The sequence below is a fragment of the Euprymna scolopes genome, chromosome 18 (assembly GCF_053919585.1).
Source record: "Euprymna scolopes isolate OS-2025 chromosome 18, ASM5391958v1, whole genome shotgun sequence".
NCBI lineage: Eukaryota > Metazoa > Mollusca > Cephalopoda > Sepiida > Sepiolidae > Euprymna > Euprymna scolopes.
Window position 1 is genome coordinate 65900292 of NC_136499.1, and position 20935 is coordinate 65921226.

At 30.4% G+C, this 20935-nt stretch overlaps 1 protein-coding gene across 16 annotated transcripts in view; it reads left to right on the forward strand.

The window, feature by feature from the left end:
- The window catches only part of LOC145297650 (SHC-transforming protein 1-like), a 438749-nt gene that overhangs the window by 125571 nt on the left and 292243 nt on the right, over positions 1-20935 (forward strand). For 5 of the 16 annotated variants that reach the window (XM_080143803.1, XM_080143789.1, XM_080143801.1 and 2 more), the window contains exon 1: positions 9224-9432. The exons of 8 other annotated variants lie outside the window; for them this stretch is intronic. The gene's annotated coding sequence lies outside the window, so the exon portion shown is untranslated. Of the gene's footprint in view, positions 1-9051; positions 9433-20935 lie in introns of those variants that run through there. 3 more of the 16 variants (XM_080143796.1, XM_080143805.1, XM_080143790.1) reach the window with 3 other exon arrangements.

A 20935-nucleotide genomic window follows, 5' to 3' on the forward strand; every position in this document is an offset into this window, starting at 1 on the left:
TACAAAAACACATTGCTAGTCTCTTTCTACTCTGTCGTATTTCCATAGAAGGTGCTTGATTAAACTCTAATCTGGTTTATCGTAAGACATTCAGAAAAATAACTTGCTTTGCTATCACAATAAAAAAGACTCAACTTCTCGCCTCTTTTGTGTGCCACGAACAGCGTTTTATTTGTGAGGACTTCCATGAAGATTACAACATGGTCATCTTCAAATGCAATGCCAACAGATTCCTATCATAAACCGTCCCCACAGGTAATCCAACTTGCTTTGTTCAATTAATCATTCTAGATCATCTTATAAGGCTCCTCATCTCACAACTGACAATGATTCCGTCTCATAAAACTTTATCCTCGAGTGGCTTTTGACTCTGATATGTGGTGACTCATTAGTACAAAAAGATAAATAAGTCTAATGGACGCCATCAAGGACTATAAATAATTGTGAGTGTGTTCAAATCGGATCTGTTGTGATCATTTACATACTGTTGGACCTTCGAAAAAGTATGGACCTTTCTCCCCCTTTGATTAATGAAGTATATACAATAAATCGCTTATTTTGCTTTGGCATTTAAAAAGGGTAGATCTGCTGTACAACAGCCGCAAACGTAATCTTGCTATTATCAAGTGCTTTTTGTTTCTCCTCGAAATTGTGAATTCGTTTATGGCCATTCCTACGGTCATGTAACCTCAGTCTTTTACTGGAGACAATGCAAATGCAAATTTTCTTAAACACAGAAGGGAAATGTTTCCTGTAAGATTAGTTTGATGCTTTTTATGTGTTTTACATAGCAAATAATAATAAGCACCACAATGAGCTAATTGCTGAATTTGATAATTATAGACAAATTCCTTTAAATGAAGAGACTGGTAACTTTGAATAAAGTTTGAAGGCAGATATTTCAATGATTGATTTTTTATTTTAATGTGGATTTTTTATTTATTTACTTATATATATATATATATATATATATATATATATATATATATATATATATATATATATATATATTGCAATTATGAGGGAAAGGCAAGTTTTGATATTCATGATAAAAAAAAAGGCCAGCTGACCGGGTTTTCCCTTACTCTTCTAGAGCTGGATCGAGGGATTTATTTTATTTTTAAAAAGTGAGATGTGCCAAAGAGGACAAATATGCGTTTAAAATAAAGCAAGCTAACGAAAAGAAAAAAAAGCAAAACAAAAACAAACAAGCGGGAAACGCTATATATCTAAGATAAACCTACGTATGATAAATGTACAATGATAGAATCTCCAAGAGGTTAATCAATTTCAAACTTAAACATTCTTCCTGTTTACAAAGTGATGGTCTCTTCAAACGAACGTTGGTCGCCGAGATCTTCGGGTCTCTTGGAGACCAGTCAAGTGTTTTTTTCCCCTTTTAATCATGAATATCAAAACTTGTCTTTCCCTTTTAATTGCAATATACAAATTTTGTAATCATGAAATTATATATATATATATATATATATATATATATATATATATATATTTCATGATTACAATATATATATATATATTTCATGATTACAATATATATATATATATATATCATGATTACAATATATATAGATATATTTCATGATTACAATATATATATTTCATGATTACAATATATATATATATATATATATATATTTCATGATTACAATATATATATATTTCATGATTACAATATATATATATTTCATGATTACAATATATATATATATTTCATGATTACAATATATATATATTTCATGATTACAATATATATATATATTTCATGATTACAATATATATATATATATATATATTTCATGATTACAATATATATATATATATATATTTCATGATTACAATATATATATATATTTCATGATTACAATATATATATATATATATATATATTTCATGATTACAGTATATATATATATATATATATATATATTTCATGATTACAATATATATATATATATATATATATTTCATGATTACAATATATATATATATTTCATGATTACAATATATATATATATATATATATATATATATATATATATATATTTCATGATTACAATATATATATATTTCATGATTACAATATATATATATTTCATGATTACAATATATATATATATATATATATATATATATATATATATATATATATATATATATATATATAGTTTTTAAAATATAATTATTCACTAACACGTGTTTTCGTCGTCTACAACTCGGATTGGCTGAATCTATCGAGATTCGAAATCGGGATCCCATGGTAAGAAGCGTACACCTCTACCATAAGGCTATCTTGCACGACTGCTGAAGTGCTGAATGTATCGCGTTTTTTATGTAGATGTTATTTGTTTTTGTTTTCCGATACTTTTTGAATGAATTCGATTATGATTTATGTAAAAATGCACTTTCGTATAGATAGCTGATTTAATTCAAAAAGTATCGCAAAACAAATAACACACACACACACACACACACACACACACACACACACACACACACACACACACATATATATATAGAGAGAGAGGGGGAGAGAGAGAGAATTTGTACTTAATCATGGCTATTTCTTTTATAATGTAATTTTCTAGAACCGATGAGTGAAGTGTTAGCAACTAAAAAGAGCTCTGCTTACTGATTGTGAAATTTGTCTCCAGTCATAGATGGCCATGGTTCAACATTTCTGCTTATGTTCAGCAAATCCATATTCGTATATTCTTGCTAACTGTCACTGTCAGTGGCTATGATTAAGGACTACGTGGTAACCGTCGTTTTTAACTACGATCAAAGTATAGTATCCGTTTTGTTCTCACCCCCCCCCGAAAAATCCTTCTAGACCGAGGTAATTAAAAAAATAAACAAACATTTTTCCAGTTCAAAGTGCACCATTTTAGGGATCTGGATTCTCCACAATTAAAAACTGACATTTTTTGTGTGTGTAAAATAAAAAAATAGAAATTAATTTAAATTTTAACTTTGTTATCCTGGGTCCAACTGCAGCAAAGTTAGACACAAAGTTATTTTATAGTGAAGTATTTAGACCCTCATTCCAAGGAAGGTACTCTGAATGGCTGGAAAATTTCTATCATTGGGCACATGAAGGTACCTCACGCTCTGAGTAATACCTCCTCTCAACTGAGTAGATAATGCTTTGGAGAATGTCCTTTTTCCCTTAGACAGTAACTCTCAGTTGTTTATTCACAAATAAAATTACATACCATTTATAAATGAGGCACAAGGTCATCAAAAGTGTGGGTGTCATCATTTATCCTCTATGTTACTCTTAATTAGATGCATTTTGATTTATTTTTCCTTGCATCGTTTGTTCACTTCAGCAGTCACCACAATACCACATTTACCCTATGAACAACCCTGTTAAATTAATGTAAGCAGGTTCTTGCTGAGCCGTCCTCTTAAATACTCAAATTCTTCCCAATTGCTATAATCGCCAATCATCACGGTAATTTCTCACCGGTCACCTGACACTCATTCACCCTTATCCTCGAATGGCCTTTTAGCCTTGATAAGTGCTGACTTCCTAAAACAAAAAATAAAAAAGAGAAATACTTAGAGTAGAACAGATACTACATTTTAAATTATTTATTTGCTAAAAAAGTATGAATACAATTTAATAAATTAAGCACAAGGCTCTCAAATTTGTGTCTTTGATGATGGGGTGGGGGAGATCATTGGTTATCCTATATTTATCCTTTTTATGTATTCTTCCAATCGCTTTTCCTTTCATTCTTTCATCCTTTGTTCACTTCAGGAGTCACCATAATACCACATTTATTCTATCAACTACTCTATTTAAAATATCAATAGCTGTTAATTGAATTATATATATATATATGGGATGATTGATTGGCATCGGAAAAATCAGAACTTTTGGGGGTATTGGTGTCTGAATCGGAAAAAAATTTGTGCCTATTTGCCGATGCCAAAAACGATTCTTTTAATAATCTTTTTCACTTGAGAACAGAATCTTCCACTGTTTGTAGTAATAAAAAAAATAAATATTTATAAATATATAACTATCAATAAAACTAAAATCTACAGATCACCCCCCCCCACACACACACACACAAAAGTGTGTTTTTTATGTTCGAGAAAATATATGTACATTTAACATGTGTTTTTTCGGTAATCTGGAAACAATTACAATTTTATAGTGAAATATTTAAACATTTATAAAGAATCGGGATTAAGAATTTAGTACAGAATCGGAAAAAATGTTGGAATCGTCCCATAATTAAAAAAAAAAAAAAAATGGAGTAGGACAATATAAACAATCCGGAAAGAAAGAACTAACTTTGATTTGATAAAGAGTCCCGGAGATCCTTAGTGCCAGTTAGTACGTTCTATTAAATATACTAGTTCACGCTGATTATCTGTGGCCATGGTAGTGTATACACTTAAAGATAGGTTATTGCATAGTGCGTGTATTGGGATTGATATTTTTCGCTGTATATTGTAATGGGATAATCTCGTAGGGATTAGCAAAGATTAATAAGTTTTCCAGCGTTATTATTATTTTAAAAATCTTTTTTTCTTTTTATCCTTGTTTTAGTTTTCACACCAACAGAAGGCGACTCATGCTATGCATCAGACAGTGAGTGGCAACAACAAGTCTCTCCAACGTCCAAAGAATCTTCTTTTTTTTTTTTTTTTTTTTAAACAATATGTTTAAGTATAATAATTCGAATGGTTTTATGTATTTTTTTTTAACAATTTATTATTTTAGTTTCCATACTCGAAGAAAGCGGAATGTAGTGTTCACTAGTGTGAGTGACAATAAGTCTCCTTTAACGCTCCAACACGCTCCCCTTCGGGCTGTGCGTATATATGCATGCAAATCTGAGTGATTTGAGCGGGTTTTGGTATTTTCATCATTAATTTAGTCCGTATTTGTTTGTCTGTCCCCCCCCCTCTAGGACAGAGTTTGGCATAAGGTCGGTTTTTAATATGGAGGCGGGTGGTCAACTAACCAAAATTGGGAGGAGGGCATTCTAAGTTGGGATAAAAAATAGCAATTCTAGAAGGATTTCTTCATCACCCACCGCGGACGGATGAAGTGCGGTATCAAAACCGATACTACACTTTGTTCTTAGCAAAGTTATTTTAGTCGTTATTATTAATTATAACTTAAACTATTGTGTATTTTTGTTCTGTTTTTATGTATGGTGATTTTTTTTTTTTTTTGGTAAATTTTAGCATTTCGTTTTTCTCCATTTTGAAATATTCGAGTTCTAAATATGAACTGACTTTGTCATCATTATCATCAGCATCATCATCCTATCCCATCCAGTTTTTGTAGAATTCTTTCTCTTGTAGGCTTTCTAACTGCACAAATATGCAATGCACCGGAATGCGCACATTCTTTCCCTGCCTTATGCTAATGGAATGACGTGTAGTCAGTCATCCTCTTTCTCCCGCTCCTCATCTTCATCATCTTCCGTCTCCATCCCTTTCCCCTCAGAATTTATCGATTCTCTTTTCCAGCCTCCTTCTGACACACACAATGCAAGCAACAACGTTGTTGCAGTCACAAAACACGTGGTCTATGATGTTCCCTGCTTAAAACACTTGTTTCGCGTTGTTAGATCCCATGTTTGTAAAAAAAGACTATAATGTCGTTTTTAATATTCTTTTTACTTAAATTCAGAAAAAAAAAAAATATATCAATTAAAAAGTGTATATTTCTTCGTTCACTGATTTTCTTTCTTTCTTTTTTTTTAATTTTAATTATTATAATTACTGTATTAGATTGTCATAAGTTTTAATCTATTCAGTGTATAAATTTTATTTCAACTTTAAGATTAAGAAGTTCAAAACTTGTTTACTAAATTTATGATATTAATCAATTAATTAATAACAATAAATGTTCATTCTTCATAATCCTAGCGTGTCTAATATTTCCCCAGTGTGAAGGATTAATTTGGCTGTTACAGACGTGCAATGCCACAATAATGGAGGAATTTAGAAACTTCATCTAAAATATGTGAACATTTTATTGTTATTACTAGGGCTGTGGCATTTTAGTCAAGATCAAAGTGTAGTATCTGTTCTTCAGATGCTGCACTTCCATTTCTTGTTCTTTCGGTGGAGGAGAAATCCTTCACGACTGAGACAATTTTTATTTTTGTACCTTTTCTCCACGTTAAAAAACGACCCTGGTGTCTAACTCTGTCCCGTGGGGAGGCATAGTAAATAGGTACTAGGGCTGTGGCAACAGCATATTCTTTTCATTGTTTTGATTCTTGACTATATATCCGTTAATAGCTTATGTTTTTATATAGACGGATGTGGTTCTCGGTTGATTAAGTGTGTCTAACTGTGTCGGATATATACTCGAGAGTCAAAATAATGAAAAGAATATTCTGTTGTCACAGCCATAGTTATTACTTAAAAAAGCAAAATAAAATGCGATTATATTAGTTCACTTCTGATTTAAACTATTTATTAAACGTTCAAATCGGTTTAAATATTTCATTTAAAAAGGAACTATATATTAATATATTTTTTATTTTAAAAAATCATCATCATCATCATCATCATCATCATCATCATCATGCGTTATACATCTTACGTTTTAAGTTTGAGAAAGACTAAACTGACCAATTACTATAAAGTTGAATCGACGGTAATTTTGTAGAATTACTCCTGGCTCCAACCGGCACTTAAAGGAACCGTTAGAATCTTAACAAGATCTCTCGGTTGGAATGTATGAAATAAATAGCGAATGAATGCCTGCCCTATCGTCAGCTAGAATAAAATGATGAAAATAAATAAAGTGGATTTAAAAAGCATTGGAACCATATTACTAACCCTAACCCTAGGTGGCAACAGATACTCACATCTCTCCAGAAAAGGACCGAAAGAATAAATAAATGAATAAAATTTTTGAGTTTTGGATACTGGAGTGATTTTATATATATATATATATATATATATATATATATATATATATATATATATATATATATATATATATATATATATATATATATATCGAATCAACGATTCAGAAATTACACTATGAAATAAGCCATAACACATTAATCGCCACCCGTTTAAGTCGATTTCGGGGAAAACCAGAAGAGACCTGTATTTTATTTTTATCTGAGTATAAACAACAACGCACATTCCGTACTCATATACATGTCATTTGCGTAACTTTATTTTAGTAAAACAAATATAAATGCCCAAATAAAAATTGTGTTTTTTATTTTTTTTTTTGTTTTTTAAATATATTTTCATATGGACGGCGTCTTTTTAACGAAAAGAATTATATTCATTATGTTTTGTAGTTTGTGCAAAGGACAAATATTTTCATATATATCTTTTTGTTTTGTTTTTTTTAAAACTTTCTTGACTGGAACACTTTGACATCTCTATATATCTTAGATATCCAATAATTTAAGAACCATTTCATGTCCGACACCACAAAATTTTGTGGGGGTGGGGGCGCAAGAATATAATAGCTTCTGCTTTGTCTTTCGCGCGGTCATTAAGTGCAAGCATGATTGCAACAAATAAGCAAGAATAAAAAAATATGTATTACAAATGAGTGCTCTGAAAGAGTTAATTATCGGATACAAAATTGGTAATATTGATATTGGTAAGAGGGAAAAAGTACAAATCTCAAATTAACCAGAACTAAATGACTCCACTCTGTACCTGTATACGAGTTAAATATGTCCTGAGAAGGAGTGCTGCTGCACTGCTGCTGCCACATCTGGGGAGGTGCCACTTAGAAAACCTTTTTTGCCTTGACAGAGTATAAACTCAACTTTCAAATTTAATGGAAGATGCAGATGCACTCTTTTTTTTTTTTTTTTACAACCTCTTTCTCACAGGAGAGACACGTTGCTAGACTTTCTTTTCTCTATCGTTATTTTCACGATTGAACTCCGATCTATGCACCCCTCCTACATCTAAAGCATTCACAGCAAAAACTCTTCTAGTTACAACCATTGTAAATAATTTTCCTTTCTTTCGTTTCGTATCTAAAACTATACGGAACTTCCATGAGCAAAGTTTCCAAGTTCCCGCCTGTGGAACCTAATATCACGCAATTGCTCCTCAGCTGACTACAGTATGAGCGTTTTCCACGTCCAATGCTGACAAGTTCTTGTTGAGCCGTCTTCTTAATCATATTCCGCATTGTTGCAACCATCATTACCAATTCACATGGTTTTGTCTCACCGTCCGTTGTACAAACTCATCAGTACTAAATTGAGGTCATAATTTTCTAATTGAAACCTATTTCACACTAAATAATTTACGTGACTCAAATAGGAACTAACTTCAAATCCATTAAGCAATAGGTGCCCCCCTTCCAAAAAACAAAAACAAACAACCCCTGTTTTAACTGTTTTCTTTTAATAGGAATAGATTTAAATATATAAAAGCTTCAAAATATGTACACAGAAAAAAATATCATAAAAATTATATATCTCAGGCAGTGAAAAAAGATGATCAAAAATAAATAAATGGAGTGATATTCATTCTTCGTCAATAAATCATTTATTTTTCATTCATGACCAATTCTGCTAAAGAACTTTGCGAAGAACTTTAGAAGAAAGAATTCAACATTCCGGGATTCCCAATGATCTTTCCATCCAACCACATTCACATGAAATATTTAAACTAGGATTCTGGATATGTTGTTCCTCCATCCTCCAAGGTTCGAATCGATTTAAACAAAAAAAAAAAAAAGGGGGGGGGGGAGAGAGGAAACAAATAAAAGAACGAAAAACAACTCTAAAATTTAGAGACATTAAATCACTTTAAATATTTATGATTTTTAAATTTATTTGCTTTTAAAGGTGAATTTTAATTTTTGGCAAATGTTTTTCTTTCTTTTTCCATAGATATTTTTTCATTTTTTAAACTACTTGAAAACTATGTTGATGAATGAACTCATGAATGAACGTTAGTTACTACTAGACGAGAGAGAGAGAGAGAGAGAGAGAGAGAGAGAGAGAGAGAGAGAGAGAGAGAGAGAGATGTAACATTTACTAGTTATTAAAAGGATTGGACAAGGAGACTTTATTTTTTCATTCTGTTTCCATTTCGTCTTTCCTTGTTCCTCTTCCTCCCTCTCCCTCGCTTTCTCCCTCTTTTTATCTTCTCTCATTCTCTTCCCCCTCTCTTTTTCTTCCTCTCCCCTCTCTCTGGATCTTTCGACCCCACTTCCCTCCCCGCCTACCACGAGTTGTTCGTCGAGAGAACAAGTGAGTATTACACACGCGCGCACAACACATGGTCCCTTGTTGATAATATAAATGCCTTGTTGCAAGCCTGTTTTCTGCTCGTTGTAGCGACGACGGGTCCAGTAGAGAAAGAAGGACACAAACAAAAAGACTGCGGCTTCGGTGGCACGCGAAGACGGATATTAACACTAACTCTAAGGTCAGTGATTTTATATATATATATATATATATATATATATATATATATATATATATATATATATATATATATATATATATATATATATATATCAAGTAGCATTTTTGCGTCCTCAACCTACAAAACATGCGTAAACACTCGACAATCGGAGCATATAGTAGTACACACTTGAAAAGAACTGTCTCGTAATTATTACTATAGTTTGTCTGCCTTTTTTTTTCTTTAACGATGTCCAACATGGTGCCTTATTTAAAACTCTACTTTAACTATTAGTAATAGTTAAACGAGACAGTAATAGTTACTATTACTGTCTCTGGCTTTTCATTGTAATTATTTACAGTAGCTAAATCTCTCTAGCGTAGAAACGAAAAAGTGTGTGCGTATCTGTTTTTTATATTAGACATCTATATTATAAAATACTGCATATACATATTGCTTTCTATTAGATGCGTCTTTGTGTGTGTATATACATACAGTGTTTGATATTATATACTTTCATTATAAAATTGTGTGTGTGTGTGAACATATATATATATATATATATATATATATATAGTTTTATATTATATACTTATGAACTTGCGTGTGTGTGCAATATTTACTTCACTGACATGAGGATAACCTAGTTAGTAGTAGTACAGCTTCTTTCTAGGTGTAAAACACAATTTTTGTAGCTTGCTTGCCATAATTAATTTCTCGTGCAGGCTGCAGGACTGTGTGTATTAGTACAGTTGATTAATATTATCTTTTGTTCAGTTTATCACTCAGACAGATGGCACACAAAGTCTGGTTTAGGGCCCTTGCACGTGTACAACTTAGAGCGGGATAAGGGTTAGAGGCCAAGCATTTGCAATTTCCATAGATAATCTCCACATACACACGTTGCAATGCTGCTTCCATAAAATGCAAGAATCTGTGAGGAATTCTGGTATCATTTGAGTTGAGACGTTTGTTTTTGCATCCTCTTGTTGAATGATTAAAAAATTTTTTTTCGGTGCGCATATTTATAAAAAACGAGATGGGTATTAAAAACAAACAAACAAACAAAAACAATAATTCTAATGTGTAACAGGAAAAGTTGTTGAACTGTATTTTTATAACAACAGAAACCCTGTTTTTGTGTAGTTTCATTATTCTGTGACATGACCCATGTCCATGTTGATATTCATGGCTCCAGCGATTTGAACAGATATATTCATGTTGACTCGTGTGAAAGCATACAAAATTAAATTGACGAATAAAAATGCAGCAGAGAAGAGAGATCGTCTCTAGTTATAAAAAAAAAAAAACACTTTTTTTTCAGAGGAGGATCTATATGCTTTTTTTTTTGTTCAAATTCTTCACGTACTCGTAGACATATAAACAGTTTTAATATCTCTATTGTGATTGTGTGCAGTTTCATTATCTTTATAAATGGATGGCTCATGAGTTATTAATGCTAACATGAATGAACGAATTGAATAATAATAATCATGACAAAATAATAATCATTACAAAATAATAATCATTACAAAATAATAATCATTACAAAATAATAATCATTACAAAATAATAATCATGACAAAATAATAATCATGACAAAATAATCATGACAAAATAATAATCATGACAAAATGATAATCATTAGAAAATAATAATCATGACAATAATCATGACAAAATAATAATCATTACAAAATAATCATGACAAAATAATAATCATTACAAAATAATAATCATGACAATAATCATGACAAAATAATAATCATGACAATAATCATGACAAAATAATAATCATTACAAAATAATAATAGCATGACAAAATAATAATCATGACAAAATAATAATCATGACAAAATAATAATCATTACAAAATAATCATGACAAAATAATAATCATAAAATAAATAATATAACAAAATAATAACTTGAATATAATTATGACAAAATAATGACAAATAATAACAAAATAATGACAACATAATGAAAAAAAAAATAGTATAATAACATAAAATACCAAAGAAAAATAACAATATAATAATTATAATAACAAAAACAAATAAAAAATATCAAATAATAATAAACAATAACAAATAACGTTCCTGAATTTTTTAGATAAGGATTGGTTATTTGTATTATTTGGACTACTGTTCTTATCTTGAGTGTGATTTTCACAACGTTTCAGTCGATGTAACCTCCGACCTTTAGGTGTATCTTGTTGAACTCTAGATTTTTGAGCGAAACCCTTTATTTACTTCACAGGAGTAGCATGCTCTTGTTCCATCAGCCACAACTGGATAAAGGTCGTAAGTAATTCGCAATTGTATTTTTCGGTTGCCCACACTGACAATTGGACTTTCAAGCATCAGGAGAACGTCATTTTTACAATTGATTTTTCCAAGTACTTTAACCATTGCAACCACATGGGTCTAATCATGGCTTAGGGAATGAGAGTATGCTACCCCATGAAGTAAATAAAGGGTTCTGTCCGCAATTCCGTTCAAATTTCCAAGTTCGACAGAAACATTCCTGAGTTTGAAAAAATACACCTAAAGAAGATCTGATTGAAACGTGAAAATGACACTCAAGATGACAATAGTAGTACAAAATATCCAAATAATAATAATAATAATAATAATAATAATTATAATAATAATAATAATAATAATAATAAGTAATATTAACAGATACTAATAAGCAATAACAAGTAATATTAACAAATAATAATAATAAACAATAACAAATAATATTAACAAATACTAATAAGCAATAACAAGTAATATTAACAAATAGTAATAAGTAATAACAAGTAATATTAGCAAATAATAATAATAATAATAATAAACAATAACAAATAATATTAACAAATAGTAATAAGCAATAACAAGTAATATTAACAAATAATAAACAAAAACAAGTAATATTAACAAATAATAAACAAAAACAAGTAATATTAACAAATAATACTAATAAACAATAACAAGTAATATTAACAAATAATAATAATAATAATAAGCAATAACAAGTAGTATTAACAAATAATAATAATAAACAATAACAAGTAATATTAACAAATAATAATAATAATAAGCAATAACAAGTAATATTAACAAATAATAATAAGCAATAACAAATAATATTAACAAATAATAATAATAATAATAAGCAATAACAAGTAATATTAACAAATAATACTAATAAACAATAACAAGTAATATTAACAAATAATAATAATAATAATAATAAACAATAACAAGTAATATTAACAAATAATAATAATAAACAATAACAAGTAATATTAACAAATAATAATGATAATAATAAGCAATAACAAGTAATATTAACAAATAATAATATAAGCAATAACAAGTAATATTAACAAATAATAATAATAATAATAATAATAATAATAATAAGCAATAACAAGTAATATTAACAAATAATACTAATAAACAGTAACAAGTAATATTAAAAAATAATAATAATAATAATAATAATGATAATAATAATAAACAATAACAAGTAATATTAACAAATAATAATAATAAGCAATAACAAGTAATATTAACAAATAATAATATAAGCAATAACAAGTAATATTAACAAATAATAATAATAATAAGCAATAACAAGTAATATTAACAAATAATACTAATAAACAATAACAAGTAATATTAACAAATAATAATAATAATAATAATAATGATAATAATAATAAACAATAACAAGTAATATTAACAAATAATAATGATAATAATAATAAACAATAACAAGTAATATTAACAAATAATAATAATAAGCAATAACAAGTAATATTAACAAATAATAATAAACAGTAACAAGTAATATTAACAAATAATAATAATAAGCAATAACAAGTAATATTAACAAATGATAATAATAAGCAATAACAAGTAATATTAACAAATAATAATAATGTTTAAAAGAACTAATTTTAATTTTTTAGTGAGTTTAATTTATAATGAAGAAATGTGCAAATAGATAACTACCGTCTCAGTAAGTCTAAAAATTAATAATTGATGGATGTGCCTAATACTTACGATTTATTAAATTATAACAATAACCCGACGATCCACGTACACACATATAAATTATAACAATTATCACGATCCACGTACACATATAAATATAAATAGCCACACATGCTTAAGGGCTAGAAGATGCGATAATCGATCTACAATTGTCAAAAACGCAAGAAAAGAAAAAAAAAAATTCAGAATGCTTGCCATTCCAGTTCTCTAAAATAAATTTGGTTCAGAAAATCAGATGTATCAGTAATGGATCAGTTTTTCAAATTATCCAATGTTTGTGACTAATTTATAGGGGGAAAAAATTTTTAGTCTCGTGGTTATATTGAAGATTTCAGCTTTAAGATGGCTGCTATGGAAACATATCTTAGCCTAATTAGTTTTAGTTAACAATTTGGTTCAATTAATAATTTAATGACCAAACAATACTGTTAATAATCTAATCTAATTATGACGGTATTTTTGGTCATGAAATTATTAATTGAACCAAATTGTTATAAAACCGGAACTAATCTTATTATAAGATAATGATGATTTCAATAGGAGACATCTTAAAGCTGAAATCTTCAATATAACTCGTCTACGTTTTGACAATTAAAGTGTTTGCTTTTAAAATTATTGTTAATCTAGAATAATAAAAACACTAGCAGGAAGACTCAACGTTTCCCGAGATTGAAATAATAGCTTTTGTGCTTAGCCAACATAAGAATTGCTTTGTGTTCGGCCATAACGAATTACCTTTTTTTATTTTTTTTATTATAATATTCAGTTTTTGGAGTAGGGCTCACGGATTGGGTTGAAGAGAATGAAGTGACATTAATAGAAATATATTTTTTGTAAATTAAAAATGTTTACCCCCCCCCCTCCACTTTAAGGCACACTCAGCGTTTCCTTGAAATCAGACGTGACCCCTGTGCACTTCTGCCCCAGAACCTCTTACTAATATTTTTATTTTATAATTTCCCAGATCTGAATGATATGAATTAAAACGTATTTCGTTATTATGGCGCAAAAGACCAGACATGTGGACTGCAAAAATTTGGCAATTTTGTCAAACACAAATGATGGCTACATGATAGTGTGTATGTCTGTTTGGATCAAACTGAAATATATTTATCATGTTATTCCGTAATATAAATGTTTATGGGGGTTATCTCCAGAAATTTTTTGAGCTTATGAACAAACAGCCTTATATTCAATCTGCAGAGATTGAATATCTCTACATAAAGTTAAATATGTTTGTATATTTGTATGTACATGATTCGCTCCTAAATTAAATAACTAATCATTATAAATTTGGAACATATTCACTAGAAGTAAGGGGGCGTAATGTGGGCTATATTTAGTTTAATTTTGTTTTATTCAAAAGGAGAGTGGGAGCTTTCAGGGAAAATTCAGATACCTCCGATTTTTGTGGAATTTTAGCAAATAGATATTTAAGACATCAGTTAATATTCTCCAAATTTTAGTTTGGAGTATTTTAGAGGAGTTTTAGGGGAGCACAATATGGACTCAACCTCTGATTTGAAAAATAAACTTTAAAAAAATTCCCTGAATTACAATTTCTTCTTGAGATTCCTAAAGCCTCAATTTTAAACATTTTCTAGATTAAAAAATAATGCAATAAATTTTTTATTAAAATTAAAGTGTGGGTTCTAGACATGTCTTGATTTTAATCTTTGCAAGGAGGTATAAAAATGTTGCAAATTGTTGTATTAGAGTAATTGATTTTACCTGTTCTGAGAGGGGAATTTTACTTACACACACACACACACACACACACACACACACACACACACACACACACACACACACACACACACACATCCCCAAAACCTCTGGACTTGATGGAAGGGGGCAAAAACTTGCTGCTATGGTTTCAAGTGATCTGAAAAAATAGCAAGGGGAGACTTCATTTCAAATATTTCTCATGTTATATCTCCTCTTTTTGGAAATAGGGTATAATTATGAATATCTCCAGTAACAAATAATCTTTATACATTGTAAAATTTACTTTATGTATGAAAACCAAACAGGAGAGATATAACATATGAGAAATATTTGAAATCAAGTCTCCCCTTGCTGTTATTTCAGATTATTTGAAACCATAGCAGCAAGTCTCTCCTCCATAAAGGCCAGAGGTTATGGGGAAATATCAGATATTTTGTAATTCATATGTAAAACTAGGAAAATAAATAGCTGATTGAAATATTGGTAAAGATGAAGCATCTTTCCACCCACAAAAAAAAATCATTTAAAACTACCACTATAATAGGTTTTTGAGGCTGCTGAAAACGAAAACAAAAGTTAAAATCCCAGGAAGTGAGTAACTTCAATTATATGAATTATAGTTTTAAAAAGTGTGGGATCACATTTCTATATTAATTTAACGTAAATAAACAACCACTTTATATCCAAGGTGGCCATAAAGTGGGTGCTCATTTTACGTTAAATTAATATAAAAAATGATCCCCCACTTGTTTAAACAATAATGTGCGACCTTACGGGCAAATGTCACATAGTGCACTACACAATTCAGGTCACTAACTTCCCAACGAACTTTCATTTGTTAAATTCTGATCAATAGTCGCCAAGATTTCAAACTTATAAAATTGCCCCCCAAAAAAGTGATATATACTCATAGCCAAATTGAATATTTGGTTCTATAGGACGAAACTACGTGAAAATTTGCAGGTTTACTATTCTATGGTTTAAAAAAAAACGTATATTTTCAAACCAATAAAATATGCCCAAATTTGTCTACATTTGTATATATAGTGACCTGACATGCGGCTTCAGTTTTGCTGCTTTAGTTGTCTCCCCTGTGACCTTGCCAGGCCACTATATATATATATATATATATATATATATATATATATATATATATATATATATGTACATTGTATATATATTTTTGCTCATGTGGCAGTGCTCACCTTGCATGCAAGAGGCTCAAATTTCGAATCCGATGTTCAAATATGTCTAACTGATGAACCCGAATGAGAGCAAAACTCGAGTCTTAGCCTTCCGATTTTTTGGCTGTTGTGGCTCTTGTGAGCTGCGATGTTGTTTGACTGGAAATAATTTATATACACACACACACACATATATATATATATATATATATATATGTGTGTGTGTGTGTGAAAAAAAAGGTGGCATTTTCATTTCCTAGTGTTTATCTTGTTTTGTGTGAATTTTTTTAACGAATTCCTCAGTTTAGAGATTTCTGAGACCAATCAAATTTAGATGATTCGAACTGTTGTATTAGAGGAATTAATTTTACCTGTTCTGAGAGGGGAATTCTACACACACACACACACACACACACACACACACACACACACACACACACACAGATATATATATAGTCATCCACATACAGTACTGTTTTGCTGTATCAAAGTTCATCAGTGCAGCTAGACTACCAACTACCTCAAGCCAGGATCGAAACCCAACGCCCAAACGACAGTCAAGGCTTCATACCATTACGCTATTCGGCTGCTGCTGTGCGGGTAGTGAATTAACAATGTTTTGACATTGTCCAAACGTCCAAGCTCGATTTGTTTACACAAAGAGCATTGCTTAATACGCTAATGGCAGTTTGTATATCACTTCCCAATATGCTTAACCCAAGATAGGGAGCATTATTCCCCCAAAACCTCTGGGCTTGATGGTGGGGAGACAAAAACTTGCTGTTATGGTTTCAAATGATCTGAAATAACAGCAAGGGGAGACTTGATTTCAAATATTTCTCATTTGTTATATACTCTCCTCTAATCTTGTAATGTAAACCCCGACCATCATCAGGTGCCTCGTTTCAAATTTGGTAATCTTCGTGACAAACTATCGGATCTGGGTGGAATTTCGGACTGAACCCTTTAAATAATTCACAAAGGTAGATCTGGAGGTTGAACGTTCAATCGTTACTACGAATAAGAATGACATAAAATTAAGACTTCTCTCCGGTCATAGCAGACGATATGATAACGATTTACCCCCATGGATTTAGTAAAAACTTCAGTTGCAAATCCCCTACGTGTTCTCATGTTCGACTTCCAGTTTCCAAAGTTCAATAAGATGCACCTGTATATGGTCGGAGATTACATCGGCCGAAACGTTGTAAATATAACAACGAAAAGAATTCTTTTATTTAATAGTATTTTGATTTGTGGCTACGCCATTAACTTGAGGTTTGGTAGATTGAGTTTGAATTTATTTCCTTGTCTTTCGTTATACGCAACACGTGAACAGTTAAAACATTAAGGATCCCTCGCACGGCTTGTAAGTACAATGGTGGTAAACAATAACAAACGCAACTAATCCTAACCTACAGCAAGATTGTCATTTCTTTTGTGGAGTATTTAAACGATTTCCAATCACTAACTTACCTGATTTTTTTTTTTTAATAGAATGAATCTAAAAGTCGTCGTTGTGATGACAGTCGGTTAAACAAGCAGACGAAATTTTGAAATAAATGATTAAAAAAAGAGTGCACAAATTTTACCCTTTGCCCCCACATTATCATGATTTCTTTTTTATGATATCTTGGAAAATACCATTTAAAAAAAAGATATATTTTAAAGGGTAAAGGGGTGAGGGGGGGTCACTTTTTTTTTCTCAATAAATATTAATAATTTTTATACCTACAGACACTAGTATTTCATGGTTATGCAATTATCAGTGCAAGAAGTGATAATTACTGCTGGTCGCGAGACTCGATACCTAGTTAACCTTGGCTTTGCACCAAGAATTAATCCGTAAATGAAAGTGAATTAAGATACTTAATGAATCCATATAAACGGGTTTGTCATAATGTCAACTAACGGTGGGAATATTCGAACAAATAGGAAGTTTGTGAATGATGCACGCACCTAATTCGCGGCTTTATTCCTGATTCACAGGTAGGGCTCAACTTTAATTTTACTTAAAGATCTTTATAACTATATTTTTTTCAGTAAATATTATTTTCATATATATAGAAACTAGTGTTTCATGTTCATGCAATCATCAGTGCAAGAAGTGATAATTATTTCTTGTCATCGGACTCTAATCTTGTCAACAAAATCAACCATAGCTTTGCAGGTTAGCAGTCTTTCCCTTGGCCATTATAGAAATCACAGAAAAATATTTTTATTATACAAATTTTTTTAGCATTTATAAACTAAATACAATTTCGGATGTGTGGACCCTGCAGCTCGCACATATATGGCATAATCTAAAGGTCCAATTTTCACAACTCTACACATTAAATTAAACTGTATTTTGGCAATGTGTCGAATGTTGTCTTCCAAGTGGTCTATTGTGTTTGGTTTATGAACATAGTAAAGGGACTTTACATTTCCCCAAAGAACATAATCTAATGGGGTTAAATGGCACGAACGAGGTGGCCAATTGACAGGTGTATTTTGTGAAATTATTCGTTCATCAAATGTTTCTCTAAGGAAATTGATTGTGTCGCCCCCGTCCTACTGAAACCAGATGATGAATTGCCAAACCAAGCTGAACTGAAAATAACCTGTAACATTACTTTTTCTTTTTAATTGATCTTATATATATATTTCTTTATTTCTCGTTCATTTATTTATGTTTTTGGAAATTAAAGTTTTCATTTAATTATTCTGGTCTTTTAATTTTTCATACTTAAATCATGCATTTAATAATTTTTTTTTTCTTTAATTTCACATTTAGTATGGTTTTAAATTTATTGGCTATCTTTTCAATTTCGCATTAAATATGGTTTTGGAAATTTCTTATTCATATATTATAGTTTTTAAATATCAGATTTCAAAAATTATCTGATAGATTTTAAAAACTATAAATAAATAAAAAACAATGAGAAATTCGAAAAACCGTATTGAATGAGAAAGATGGTTTTCTAATTTATGGTTGTTAAATTCTAATTTAGTATATTTTTTCATTTATGATTTATCATCTTTAAATCTAATATTTCTTTCATCTTATTTCTGTTTCGTTTTTCTTTTGAGATTGGTTAGCAAACGCTATGAGATCTAGGTTCAAATTTTATTGGCGGCTTATTTTACGCTGCTGATCTCTCAGTAAACTGAACTGCAAGTCATCACGATAAAGCTGAACGAGAAACGCGCGTGCGCGGGTGTGTGTGTGTGTGTGTATGTGTGTGTGTGTGTGTGTGTGTGTGTGTGTGTTAAATTTATTTTCATTTTTGAGATTCTTATTACATTTTTCGTTCTAAAATTTTCAGTAAGCAAAGACTTTAATTTTGAAATAACCTCATTTCATTAAAACGCATATGGACGGGGAAATTTAATTTCTCATAATGTCCTCGCGTCAGTTCCATATGCGTAAAGTAGACAACTGTTTGCATATCTTTTTTGGATTAAAAGCCATCTTATGAGGCTTCTTCATCTTGTTCCATGTGTCAGTCATCCTGAAGTGAGATGCTGTCTAGCAAGGAACATGTGCGCGTCGAAGGTTGGGGTAGACTGGGTTGGGGATTTTGTGTGTCTCTTCTCTTAAACCCCCCTCCTATCCCTTTTTACAATGTTCGGTATGCAGACACATCACATCGTAGTATGTGACTTTAAACTGATGCAGGCGTCTTGTAGAAAGATAGCCACATGTGCCTCTTTTATTATCTCTCATCTTTTTCCGCATCTCTTTCTTTTTCCTTTTCTCCTTTCCCTTCTTTCCTTTTCTATTAGCTTACTTTTCTTTTTTTTTTGTCCGTTCTTCTTTGTCCGTTCTTCTTTTTTTTGTCCGTTCTTCTTTTTTTGTCCGTTCTTCTTTTTTTTGTCCGTTCTTCTTTTTTTGTCCGTTCTTCTTTTTTTGTCCGTTCTTCTTTTTTTGTCCGTTCTTCTTTTTTTTGTCCGTTCTTCTTTTTTTTGTCCGTTCTTCTTTTTTTGTCCGTTCTTCTTTTTTTGTCCGTTCTTCTTTTTTTTTGTCCGTTCTTTTTTTTTTTTTAAATTTGATTAACTTCCTCAATATTTCAGTTATGCTTACCAATTTTCATATGTAGGTAGATGAGCCTCTCCGTGCTTTTTGAGATATAGTCAGATATCATAGTCTACTTATTCTAATTTTATTTACACAACTTAATCTACGGTATGTTTTTCACAAGGTTTAATTTTAGTTATGAAAAATGATGTTACTCAAATGTCCATTAATTCCAGTTACTTCATCCGCCGTTACTCCACACCATACTGTACATTTTTTAGGGTGTAATTGCCGTTGTGCTGTTGTGTGGGGATTTTCTGATCCCCAAATTCTGCAATTTTGCTTATTTATGAACTCATTCAGATGAAAATGGGCCACATTGGGCATAATGAGGTTTTTGAGAAAGTTTGGATCCCCATTGACCAAATCTTGGAATTGTGTGGCGTATTCCAGCCTTTTTTCCGGATCGTTTGGCTAAAGCTCTTGCACCAATTGAATTTTATATGGAAATTTGCCCTCTTTATGAAGCATTCTGTGAAGAGATGATCGAGAGACCCCAATT